A 13,202-nucleotide genomic window follows, 5' to 3' on the forward strand; every position below is an offset into this window, starting at 1 on the left:
ACCTAGGTGCCCTTTAAATCGAGAACCTTTGTAATTCACACCCCCAGCATGTAGCACCTTAAAAGTCCTTCCTGTACTTAACATTTCATTCATTCATTTTCTTATCGGCTTAGTTGCTTTATTAAACATGGGTTGCCACATGCAGCGGAATGAACCCCCAACTTATCCAGCATTTGTTTTACAAAGCCGATGTTCTTCCAGCTGTAATCCAACACTGGGAATTACCCATACATTCTTGCATTTACATACGTACACTATAGCCAATTTTTCCATTCAATTCACCCATACTGCATGTCTTTGGACTGTGGAGGAAATCAGAGCACCCGGAGGAAACCCACGCGAACACGAGGAGAACATGCAAACTTTACACAGAAATGCGAACTAACCCAGCCGGGGCTCGAACCAGCGACATTCTTGCTGTGAGGCAATCATGCTACCCACTGCGGCACCATGCTGCCCCTATAACATTTTACTTATAATAACATTTAACTTTTACTTTTAATATTTACATTAAAATGTCATAATAATGATGTTTGTAATGTAATTTTAAAAAATGTTTACTGTTTTAAACTACAGTTTTAAAGTCATGTTCAAGAAAATTTAATACAATTAATTCTATTCTGGCAATGTTCAAATGTGGTTTCTGAAGTATTGAAAAAATGCATAAGTCATAGTTCATAAGACTGAAATTTCGTTCGGGCTTCAGGAAAGCAGAACAGTACAATTGGGGAAATATCACTATAAACCTTATATTCAAGCACTTTCAAGGACCTATGTTTGTTTTTATCCAGTGTCCAAGCCTTGAATTCATGGGCCCTATTCTACACCCGGCGCATGAAGGTGCAAGATGTGTTTGGCGCGATTTGTTGCTATTTTTAGACCAACGCAACCTTAATTTTCACGTTTTGTGCCATATTGTTTAAATATTAAAGTCTTTAAGTTTACAGACTCATGAGCATTCCGGTCTAGAAAGGTGGTGTGTTAAGGCACATTGTTGGCGCGCTGCTTTTTTGAGGAACTGAAATAGACAGCACCACTGACCAACTAAAAGCTGCTCTAATGTAAACACTTACACATTGCTTAATACACAGGATGTACAGCAATACACAAATATCTTTACATATAAAAAAGAATGTTACAAAAATTTATATTTTCTACATAAACATAAAAACACTGCCTCCATGCCTTCTTCATCTCGGGGGAGCTTTCTTTTAGTTTAATCATGACAATTTGCATTTTAATAAAAACAAGTCTAGATTTGTCCACCTGTCGGGTTTTGGAGACTACTGCATCACTATGAGGCATATGAATAGGGCGTGTGTTTGGATGTTTTTGACCACACTTCGTAATTGTTGTTCATTTTTCATCTGCTGGAAATCAGAACTAAATTTAGAAATAGTTTTGAAACAAATATTTGCGCTTAACAAACAGAATTAAATGTATAGGCTAATGGATGTCTTAAGTGAAGTGCATACATCCATTTCCTTTTCCACGAAAGTAAAGGAGTAACGAGTAAAAGCAAAGTAAAGAGAAAGTAAAGAGGCCTAGTGGAGGAGCCTCATTTTTTTTTATCCTCGCTGTACTCTTTAACTGTTTCCCGCTGGTAAAGCGTTCAGTTTTTCCACTTACAAAGTCGCCATGTAAATAGCAAATGCACCATGGCGTGACGCAACTGACACTTAAAGGCATTGTGAGATGAGACTCTGATTGGTTAAGGGCATGTTAAGCTCAAAACACAACCATAACTCATTAAGAGAATAAGCACAATCCTGTTAGACCATGCGCCAGGGTGCAAACTGTATTTTTCTATTCTTAAAATAGCAAAAGTGGATTTGGACACAGCCTTAATGCTTTGCACCATGCACTTTAGACTTTGCGCCTAGATTGTTAAAATAGAACCCCATGTCTTTCAAGTAGAAGTGAGGAAACCATGTATTTACTAAAAAGTACAGTTTGTGTATTCTGAACAAATGCATACAGGCATGGTGAGTATAAGTGATTTTAAATCTTCATTCATTCATTTATTCATTTATTTTCTTGTCGGCTTAGTCCCTTTATTAATTCGGGGTCGCCACAGCACAATAAACCACCAACTTATCCAGCACGTTTTTACGCAGCGGATGCCCTTCAAGCCACATCCCATCTCTGGGAAACATCCACACACTCATTCCTACACACACTCATACACTACGGACAGTTTAGCCTACCCAATTCACCTGTACCGCATGTCTTTGGACTGTGGGGGAAACTGGAGCACCCGGAGGAGAACATACAAACTACAAACAGAAATTCCAACTGACCCAGCCGATGCTCAAACAAGCGACATTCTTGCTGTGAGGCTATTGTGTTACGCACTGCAGTGCTGCCAAATATATTAATACAACTTATTTTTTATTGAATTTGATAAGTATCAAAACCAAGAGGATATTACAGGATTACGTCATCAAACATGTCTAGTATAGTTATAATATAATAACAATATCTATTTTTGGCTAATCTGCAAAAGATGGAAAACTTGCTGGAATTTATTTGTTTTTTACAATAATACTCCCTAAAATAAGTAACCCAGATAAATTCAGGGTTGTTTTTAAATTGAATTGTCGGGTAAATAAGCCAAACCACCTGCAAATGAATGTCCCTAACCCTAAAGTAAAAAGAGGAAATATTTTCATCAAAGCTCAATAAGTTGATGCGCTGGGACATTCCACAGACAGACAGTTCCTCCTTTCCCTTTAGCACAAGACAAAGGGCACATAATAAACAAGAACAACACATCATTAAATCACTGCACACCATCTACACAGCATAAAAAACAAGCACCAGAGGAGATTCACAATACTTCTGTTTGGCTCGTACACAGACAATACCTTGCCATATTGTTGCTAAGGTCAGATGTATAGGTCATTACAGAGCAGACTGATGTATTATTCAGAGGAGAAACGTCTTCTGAATAATACAAGAGATGCAACCATCTTCCTGCTGGCACAAGATGATTGTCATACGAGTAATTAAAGCGATGGTTCACCCCTCAGAAAAATGTAAATGCTCTCACTATTTACTTGCCCTCAATTTTTTCCAAACAAGTTTATTTTTCCTCTGCTAGACCTAAAAAAAAGACATTTTGAAGAAAGCACTGAAAAAAATGAGTTCTGCAAAACTGCTGTAAACCATTTATATGGGCTGAATTTAACCAATTAACTAAATGTAGTCATGTACAACTTAATTTGTTTGTTTAAAATCAGCCCAAATAAATTGTTTACAACCACTTAACTTAAAAACATTAAGTAGATCCAAGGAATCATATTTGAACAATTTTAGGTAATTTAGTGGGTAAAACAAATGCTACAGAAGTCATGGGTTACAGGTTTTCAGCATTTTTTTCTTTTGTGTTCAGCAGAAGAAAGAAACTCAAACAGGTTTGTGACATTAAACTGTGTGTAAAAATCATGAAAGAAATCAAGCAAAATCATTGCACTGTAAAAACATGTAGGGTTCCACACAATTTATTCATGTTGTCTCAACACAAATCTATTAGGGGAGCGCGGGCACAAAGTAACGCAGGGTAAAATATAACACAGAGTTGAAGGTATTTTCTCAAGGTTAACCATGGCATGTTCCTGCCATTTTATTTTAAAAGTTTGGCGAAATTTGGATGAGAAACAAAGGAGAAACCATTGTTTCCAACCCAGGCTCATTTCTGAAAACATACCGCTATATACATTTTTAAAGAGTGTCAAATATGTCCCATAAACTATGTTTTTTTTTGCAGTTTTTGTTTTCTATCTGACTGACCGTTCGACTGACCCACCCTCCCCCATCCAACCAATACTGTTTTAAAAAGCACCCACTTCCCAAAACCCAACCGTAGCATTCACTCAAAAAATTAAATGCAGCCATACATACTTCTGGCTACATAATTCACGATCTCCACAAATGTATATAGGGCTACGTTTACAGAATAATATGTTAATTTTTTTCAGCATAAAAGTATTTTTTTACGCTATATATATATATATATATATATATATATATATATATATATATATATATATATATATATATATATATATATATATATATATAGCTGAACTAATTTCTAATAACTGATTTATTTTATCTTTGCCATGATGACAGTAAATATTGTTTTACTATATATTTTTCAAGACAGTTCTATACAGCTTAAAGTGACATTTAATGGCTAAACTAGGTTAATTAGGTTAACTAGGCAGATTAAGGTAATTAGGTAAGTTATAATATTATTATATTGGGAAAAAAAATTGCTTAAAGGGGCTAATAATTGTCCTTAAAAAGGTGTTTAAAAAAATGTAAAAGTGCTTTTATTCTAGCCGGGGAAAAAAAGCAAATAAGACTTCAAAGGGGGGCTAATAATTCTGACTTCAACTGTATATGGTTTGTCTATCCCTATTACTTTGTTCATTATTTAGCCAAAACCTAAAAACTTCTTGCTCTTTCCTTCATCAGCTGAGGAAGTTCAACCTTTCAAAGGAGCTGCTGAAACAGTTCAACACTTTCATCCCTAAATCAGTCTTCTGCACGTTATAACTGTCTGGTTTAGCTCAGCTACCAAATCCGACCTCCATAGACTACGTCGAATAGTTCGAACTGTTGAGCGAATCACTGGTACAACCCTCCCTACTCTCCAAGAACTGTACTTATCCAGAGCGAGCAGAAGGGCTGCCAAAATCACTCTGGACCCCTCACACCCAGCACACTGCCTATTTGAACTTTTACCTTCTGGTTGACATTACAGAGCACCGTGCACCACAACAGCTCGACACAGAAACAGTTTCTTTACTCAGGCAATCCATTTCATGAACACTTTATGATAGTAACTGTGAAACTAAAATCACTACTTGCTATACACTTTTTTATACACATATACACTTATTCAACAACATACTTTAAATGCCAATTTGCACACAACAGCAGCACATACGTAGTATACAGTGATATAAACTTGTCAATTTGTAAATTTGCAGTCACTACTTCTATTTCATAAATACATTTATTATCTGTTTTTTGACCTGTCTCTGTAATTCTGTTGCCCTGTAGAAGCTCTGTTACGAAAACAAATTCCTTGTAGGCTATGTGTGAACACACCTGGCAAGAAAGCTATTTTTGATTCTGATCTAAGTTCAAGTAACTAATTTAATTTTAATTTTTATGTAGACTGAACATAAAACAATTTAGTTTCCACCCAAAAAACTCCAGAATTGTGTTGTTTCAGCTCTTTTTAAATAAGTAGTCTGAACAAGCAGCAAAAAGAAATTGTTTGTGCAAATTAAGACCATAATATAATAGTTGACAGTGCACATTTTAGCTCAAGATGACAGATAAGGACATACACACACACACAATAAGTGTCAAATAATACTAAGGTATCAGTTTCAAGGAGTGAAACGGACTGGAAATGTCAGCAGGAGGTGCTTAAAAAGTGTCAGCGAAAACAGTCAAATATCCCGAGGCTTTGAAGGTGTGTCAAAAGAGGATCCTGTTTCCTGCTGCACGGTCAAACAAGGGTTCATTTTTTTCCGCTTTAAAACAGAGCTGGCACATTAGCATACCCACTGGCATGGCATTTTAAAGCCTAAACTGCTCACGCATTTAAAGCACACAACAATTTTCAATAAAAAAACGACAACATGCGAAGATAAATCATCAGATCTCTGTTATCCTCCTGAAGGAGCGCGCGTCACATGCTCAAATCTATTTTCCTTTGTAAGGCAGACAGTCTGTCATTTTATCCTCAGGATCATCTATCAGAATTGTCTCGCAAGAGCTACAGAGAGAAGCTTTTCTCACCTCAAACGGTGAACCGCTTCACCTAACATAATTCACAGCTGGAAGACATTCTCAGAATTCCCTGTTCTCACAAAGACCGAGCTTTTTTTAAGTCCACCGTTGCATGAATAAAAACGCCTCATTAAGGGATATCGAGACTCGGGGACGGTGATGCGATTGCAGCGCTGCATTGATTTGAAGATCAATGGAGAGCAAAGGTGTTGAGAAGACTGAATCAATTCTGCTTAACAATACAGTCCTGCACCTCAAAGATTTTACACCCCCCCCCCATCCCACCAATGGTACAGAGCTCACTTCTGGCATGAAGACGTGTGGTGTGACGGCTTTGATACTTGATGAGTACAGTCAGATTCCATCCATGAATGACAAACAAAGAGTGTCTTGCTAATATGTGTGTTGTCATTTTTGAGCAAATATATTCATTTGTTCATTTTCTTGACACTTAGTCCCTTTATTAATCCAGGGTCGCCACAGCGGAGTGAACCATCAACTTATCCAGCTAGTTTTTTACACAGCAGATGCCCTTCCAGCCGCAACCCATCTCTGGGAAACATCCACACACACATTCACAACAGACAATTTAGCCTACCCAATTCACCTGTACCGCATGTCTTTGGACTGTGTGGGAAACCAGAGTACCCAGAGCACACCCATGCGAACACAGGGAGAACATGCAAACTCCACACAGAAACGCCAACTGAGCCGAGGATCGAACCAGCGACCTTCTTGCTGTGAGGCGAACGTGTTACCCACTGTGCCACTGCGTCGCCTTTTGACAAATCAATAATGAAATTATTACCAAGTCATATTTTAAAAGTAAGAAACAACATATTTGCAACGAAGATTGCTTTGTATTTCCTGCATATCATTTTGCTGTGTTGTATATATTATTTTTTATTATGATAGATCTTACTTATTGAAATGTTAACCTTCTGTCTAAACAATTATTTTGCAATGAATAGAAACTGTAGTCATTATCATGTAGTCAATCAATCATCATATGCAATATTATAGGTATTATAGGAATATAGGTATGCACTCACTGGCCACTTTATTAGGTACACCGGTTAACTGCTTTTTTTAATGCAAATTTCTAATCAGACAATCACATGGCAGCAACTCAATGCATTTAGGTGCAACCCCACCGGTCCTACGCCGCCCAACCTGCTCCGAGCTGGTTTCGAACCAGCAACCTTCCACATGGGAGTCGGGTGCTCTACCAAGGAGGCTAAAGACCATGGCCTCTAGCATCTGTCGCTAGAGCACGTTTAGAGGTCAGAGGAGTGAGGTTTACCTGCACAGCACACACTAGCTGGCCTCCGTTACACTCACCCCCCTAAACCTCACTCCCATCCGGGTCACAGCACCAATGCAACCCCACCGGTCCTACGCCGCCCAACCTGCTCCGAGCTGGTATCGAACCAGCAACCTTCTGCATGGGAGTCGGGTGCTCTACCAAGGAGGCTAAAGACCATGGCCTCTAGCATCTGTCGCTAGAGCACCTTTAGAGGTTAGAGGAGTGAGGTTTACCTGCACAGCACACTCTAGCTGGCCTCCGTTACACTCACCCCCCTAAACCGCATTCCCATCCGGGTCACTGCACCAATGCAACCCCACCGGTCCTACGCCGCCCAACCCGCTCCGAGCTGGTATCGAACCAGCGACCTTCCACATGGGAGTCGGGTGCTCTACCAAGGAGGCTAAAGACCATGGCCTCTAGCATCTGTCGCTAAAGCACCTTTAGAGGTCAGAGGAGTGAGGTTTACCTGCACAGCACACACTAGCTGGCCTCTGTTACATAGGCGTGTAGACATGGTCAAGACGATCTGCTGCAGCTCAAACCGAGAACCAGAATGGGGAAGAAATGTGATTTAAGTGACTTTGAACGTGGCATGGTTGTAGGTGCCAGACGGGCTGGTTTGAGTATTTCGGAAACTGCTGATCTACTGGGATTTTCACGCACAGCCATCTCTGTAAAGAATACAGAGAATAGTCAGAAAAAGAGAAAATGTCCAGTAAGTGTGGGTGCAAACGCCTTGTTGATGCCAGAGGTCAAGGAAGAATGGCCAGACTGGTTCCAGCTGAAAGAAAGGCAACTGTAATTCACATAATTACTTGTTACAACAGAGGTATGCAGAAGAGCATCTCTGAAAGCACAACACATCCAACCTTGAGGCAAATGAGCTACAGCAGCAGAAGACCACACCAAGTGCCACTCCTGTAAGCTTAGAACAGGAAACTGAGGCAACAATTCACAATTGAACAATAGAAGATTGGAAATATGTTGCCTGCCTGGTCTGCGACATTCAGATGGTAGGGTCAGAATGAATGAATGAATGAATGAATGAATGAATGAATGAATGAATGAATGAATCTATCAACATTACCCGTCTCAGATCTTTGCCTTTCTTGACATTTGTGTAAAAGTCTGTAAAATCTCACGCAAATGAAATTTATGACCACTGTGAAACCTAAGGACCACGAATATCATTACAGCCCTCCTTTTTCATCTTGGTCTACACTAATATATATCAAAAGCAGCACAAACACCGTCCATATGGGCAGATATCACACAGCGCTTTGAAAATATATCACTTACAGAGCGTTATTCAAAATGCACCCCTCGCCTGTACAGTTTCTTTCCTGTATTCGCTCTGAAATCTCAGTCAAGAGCTCGGCGTGCTCAGGTTTCAGCAACAAAAATGAGCTCTTCTTGCCTTCCCACCCCCATCTTTGTGCTGCTCTCCCCCTCCCGGCGACTCTGAGACTCCCAGAGACTCTTGTTTATTCTTCCCCTCAGGCTGTAAGATTGGAGCCCGGGCCTGCCATGAAAGAGCGCACACAAAACAAGAGAAGATTAAAGGACACAGAGATATAAGGAGTGCATCTGACCAAACCATCTGTGCTACTCAAAACCTTTTTTTTTTTTACCTTACGCTTGCATGAAGAGGTGTGAGATCCGCAGTGCAGGCAACCACATATAGGAAGCTGCAACATAAATACGAGCCATGAGGGTTTATTTATGGATTCAGACACAGAGGAAGCAAAAGTATACAATGAGTTCAGCGACAAGGGTTTACCCGCACTGACAAAATACCGCAAAAACCAACATAAGATCCAGTGTGGCTCTTCTGTAGGGTTATAAATGCTGATACGATCTAGTCTTTGGAATGGATGAATAATAAACAGATGTGGTTGTACTTAGGGATGGCAAAGTTCTATTTCTAATACAAATTTATGAGCCTCATTGAGATGGGCTACAAATGCAAATGACAGAAATGGTGGAAGGTGCATAATCTAGGCAATGCAGTGCTCAAAAATATGGATTTCTACGGATAAGAATATGGAATTGACTGCTGAGATATAGGCATATATCATATTCAAATGTAAAATGACTGCTGTGAAATGGTTTAGGTGTGTGCAAAATAATGATCTTCAATGGTTTGCATGTTAGAAGGGCTGCATGCTTTTGTAAAAGGGATTTCAACAGGGATCTGGAAATCCATTTTAAAAAATAGTCATGAGATTTTCTATAGAAATATGCAATTTACAGTTTTCTCTCAAACACATTTTCAAAACAGCGTCACCTTTTTTCCAAATTCTACACACAATTCCCAAAATGCACACACAAAATGCTTCACATTTGCCACACCTTTAAACTGTAAAACTACATTCAAAATGCCACGAACACACATCAGAATGAAGCATCAAATGGCACACACTTCTTACATGATATTGAATGTTTGGACATATCATGTAAACACTGTTGTTCTAAATCTAAAGATCTTTGTTCTTTCAATTGGCTTTTATCTACATTTCAATACAATGTTCTACAGTAAAATTAATATGAGGGGGAAAAAAGTACACTGTAAACACCAATGGCATGTAGAAACAGAAAATATTATAGTATTATAATATTAGGCCAAACATTAATGGTGTGTACAGTAGCATACAACAAAAACATAAACATACTCTACACTGTAAACAAAAATCTGTAATTTTATGGCGGTTTTTTTTCCGTCAGCTGGGGATTTCACACAATACTTTAAATTCAGTTTACTTTAAGTGATATATTTCCTCACTACTTAACTCGTTATTTTTTATTTCATTATTTGTTAAATTATTTTTTTTTTTTAATTCTGCATAGCACAGCATGTTTATTTATTTATCTATAGACCCTTTTCACAATTTTGGATTGCAAAATAGCGGAAGTCGTCAAAGTTGGGAAAACTTAGAGAGCAGTAAATGGGAAATGCAACAAATAAATTAAAGAAATGTACCAGAGAATAATGGATATTAAATTACATAAATTTACCATGCAAATTTTGATATTAAATTACAGAAATTTATCGTAGAATAGGAATCACCAAACTTGTTCCTGGAGGTCCGGTGTCCTGCAGATTTTAGCTCTAACCCTAATCAAACACACCTGACCAAGCTAATCAAGGTCTTACTACATATACTTGAAACACCCAGGCAGGTGTGTTGAGGCAAGTTAGACCTAAACCCTGCAGGCTACCAGACCTCCAGGAATGAGATTGGTGACCCCTGCCGTAGAATAACAGACGTTAAATTACAGAAATTTACCGAAGAATAACAGATGTTAAATTACAAAAATTTACCGTAAAATACAGATGTTAAATTACAAAAATTTACCGGAGAATAATAGATGTTAAATTATAGAAATTTACAGTAGAATAACTGATGTTAAATTACAGAAATTTACCGTAGAATAACAAATGTTAAATTACAGAAATGTCCTTAAATGTAAAATACTGGTAAATTTCTGTAATTTAACAGCCATCATTTTATGTTTTTTTTCCGGCACCTCAGCAGCCAGAATTTTTTTTTTAAATTGCGCAGTTTTTTAGTGTATGTAAAAATGTAAAAAAAAAACATATGTAAAGCGAAAGTATGTTCTCCAGAATAAGAATACAGGGAGGACGTGTTTTGAGAAAAATGTTTTATACAATTAAAAACTTCAAGGCTAAGAAACAGCTTTTATTTTGGAGATTTGCTGTGTAGTTTGGCATTTTGAGTGAGCTGTTTCAGAAATTGTGTGACATAAAAAGATTTAGTGTATAAGCAGTTTGAAAAAACTGTAAATTATATTAAAGTACAGGGTGTTCATAATATTTAAATTATATTAATGGGTGTTTTTGTGATGTGCTTTAACTTTGTTTTATCCACAACCAGTCAAAAGTCTGGAATATTCTTTTGTTAAAATACAGTAAGAAAAAGGGGGAAAATTCCATGTATACATACATATATATGTGTGTATGTACGTATGTGTGTGAAACATTTTATAATTACAAGTTTGAATATTTAAATATACTTTAAAATGTATATTTAAAATGTTTTTAGGATAATTACTCTTATGTCACATGATCTATGCCATAGGCACTGAAGACAACCACATATGGGAAGCTGCAACATAAATACAAGCTGTGAGGGTTTATTTATGGATTCAGACATGTATACGATGAGTAAGAATAAACTACAGTTTACCCTCCCACACTTCTGAATCTGACAAAACCACACAAAGATCTAGTGTTGTTCTTCTCTTAGTTGATGAATGCTGATATAATTTAGTGGAGTGGATTAATAATAAATGAATGCAGTTGTATTCAAGGAGAACATGCAAACTCCTATATATATAATTTATTGCTGAGAAATACTCATAGATCTTATAGAAATTAAATGGTCTTAAGTGTGCATTGATTGTGTGTGCAGTGGTTGCAGTGATGTGAAGTGTGTGCAAGGGTTGTGCATGCAATAGTTTTATTTTTTTAAATATTTTTTAAAGGAAACATTGTAGTTGTTCAACTTTGCAAATACGTGGTTTAACTATAAGGAGAGTGCCTATTTGAATTCAGAGACAGGACTTCCAGCTCGTCAGCAGTCATCCAGCCTCTTATTCCCCATCAAGAGCAACCTTCTGACATACACTTATTTTGGAGTCTGCATGTGTCTTTCTTTTGTAGTTAAATGTGAGATCTAATTTCTTTTGGGTATATCAAGGATTTTTTAGAGAGAATATTTAGCCAGAATCATCTGTTATTTGTTTTAGAACAGATAAATTACAATCTTCAGTTTTACGTATTAAAATCCAACATAGGCTCATTCTGAAAACGTACCCCTATATACAATTTTAGAGATCGTGAATTATGTAGCCAGAAGTACATATGGTTGCATTTTATCATTGTTCAGAAATGCTAGGTAAAACAGTTTGGATGTGGATCGTTTTCGTACTAAAATGCCATTTTAATACTAAGACATATTAGTATAAATGGGGTCTTTCGTGAGCCGTTTGCGACGGGGGCGGGGCGGAGGATCGGAGATGCTGGCTTAGCATTGTCTTGTCTATTGGCCATCGGCGATGGACAATGACATCGTCTATCAGCTTAACCCTAATGACCACAATTTCAGGGTTCAAGAGCAATTCTAAAAAGAATAAGGTAAGACAAAAGCAGAATTAAAAAAAATAAAATAAACAAGTAAATAACAGGGTGAGAACGTGGTAAAATCTTAAAAGATGGTAAAAAATCCGGCAAGGGCTTTTTCTGAATTGCTTTTTAAATTTGTAGATTGAGTTTTAGAAAGTGGGTGGGCGGGTCAATCGGTGTTATTTAAAACACTATTGGTGGGGTTTAGGAAAGGGGTCATTCAGTCAGTCAGGCGACTGCGTGGTAGATATACAAGAGAATAGCAGGCACGAATGGCACTCGCGAGTGAAATTTGAGATCTCACTCAGCGTACACAACTGCCTCTGGTGTATCCGCGAAAACAAAAACAGCAAAAAAAACGTAGCTCCTGGGATGTCTTTGGCGGTCTCCAGAAATGTATATATAGAGGTCTGTTTTCAGAATGAGCCTGAGTTGTTATATTCTGTGTGAAAACTTAGCCATTGATCTTATGACAGATTTTCTAGGAAGCTTCATATTTATTAAATGTTATTGTTCATTAAAGGACATTTAATGTAAATTACAGTAGTGTTTAATAAAAACGTAGCCTACTGTTGCTTATATTAATTGACGGGTCAATCTACTTTGTTCCAACATTAGACCGTGGCAGAGACCTTATAATAATCAACCATAAAGGCTATTCGCTTGAAGTATCGGTGATGTATGGAATACTGTTTCCGGGTCCAAATCGCTACTTACTTGAATTGAGAAAATATCAGTTTATGACCCCTTTTTAGTCCAATCACACATTGAAGTGAATTTTATTTAAAATCATGGTGTACACAACAGTCTCTGGACTTGCTGCATCACAAATACCAAAATTTTAACAATTTATAAAAATGTAATCACTTTCTGCCCATCGGATATTAGGCATGGATTTATATATTGCGATAGTGATTTTCCAAAGTATTACAG

The sequence above is a fragment of the Danio rerio genome, chromosome 3 (assembly GCF_052040795.2).
Source record: "Danio rerio strain M-AB ecotype USA chromosome 3, GRCz13ab, whole genome shotgun sequence".
NCBI classification, from domain to species: domain Eukaryota; kingdom Metazoa; phylum Chordata; class Actinopteri; order Cypriniformes; family Danionidae; genus Danio; species Danio rerio.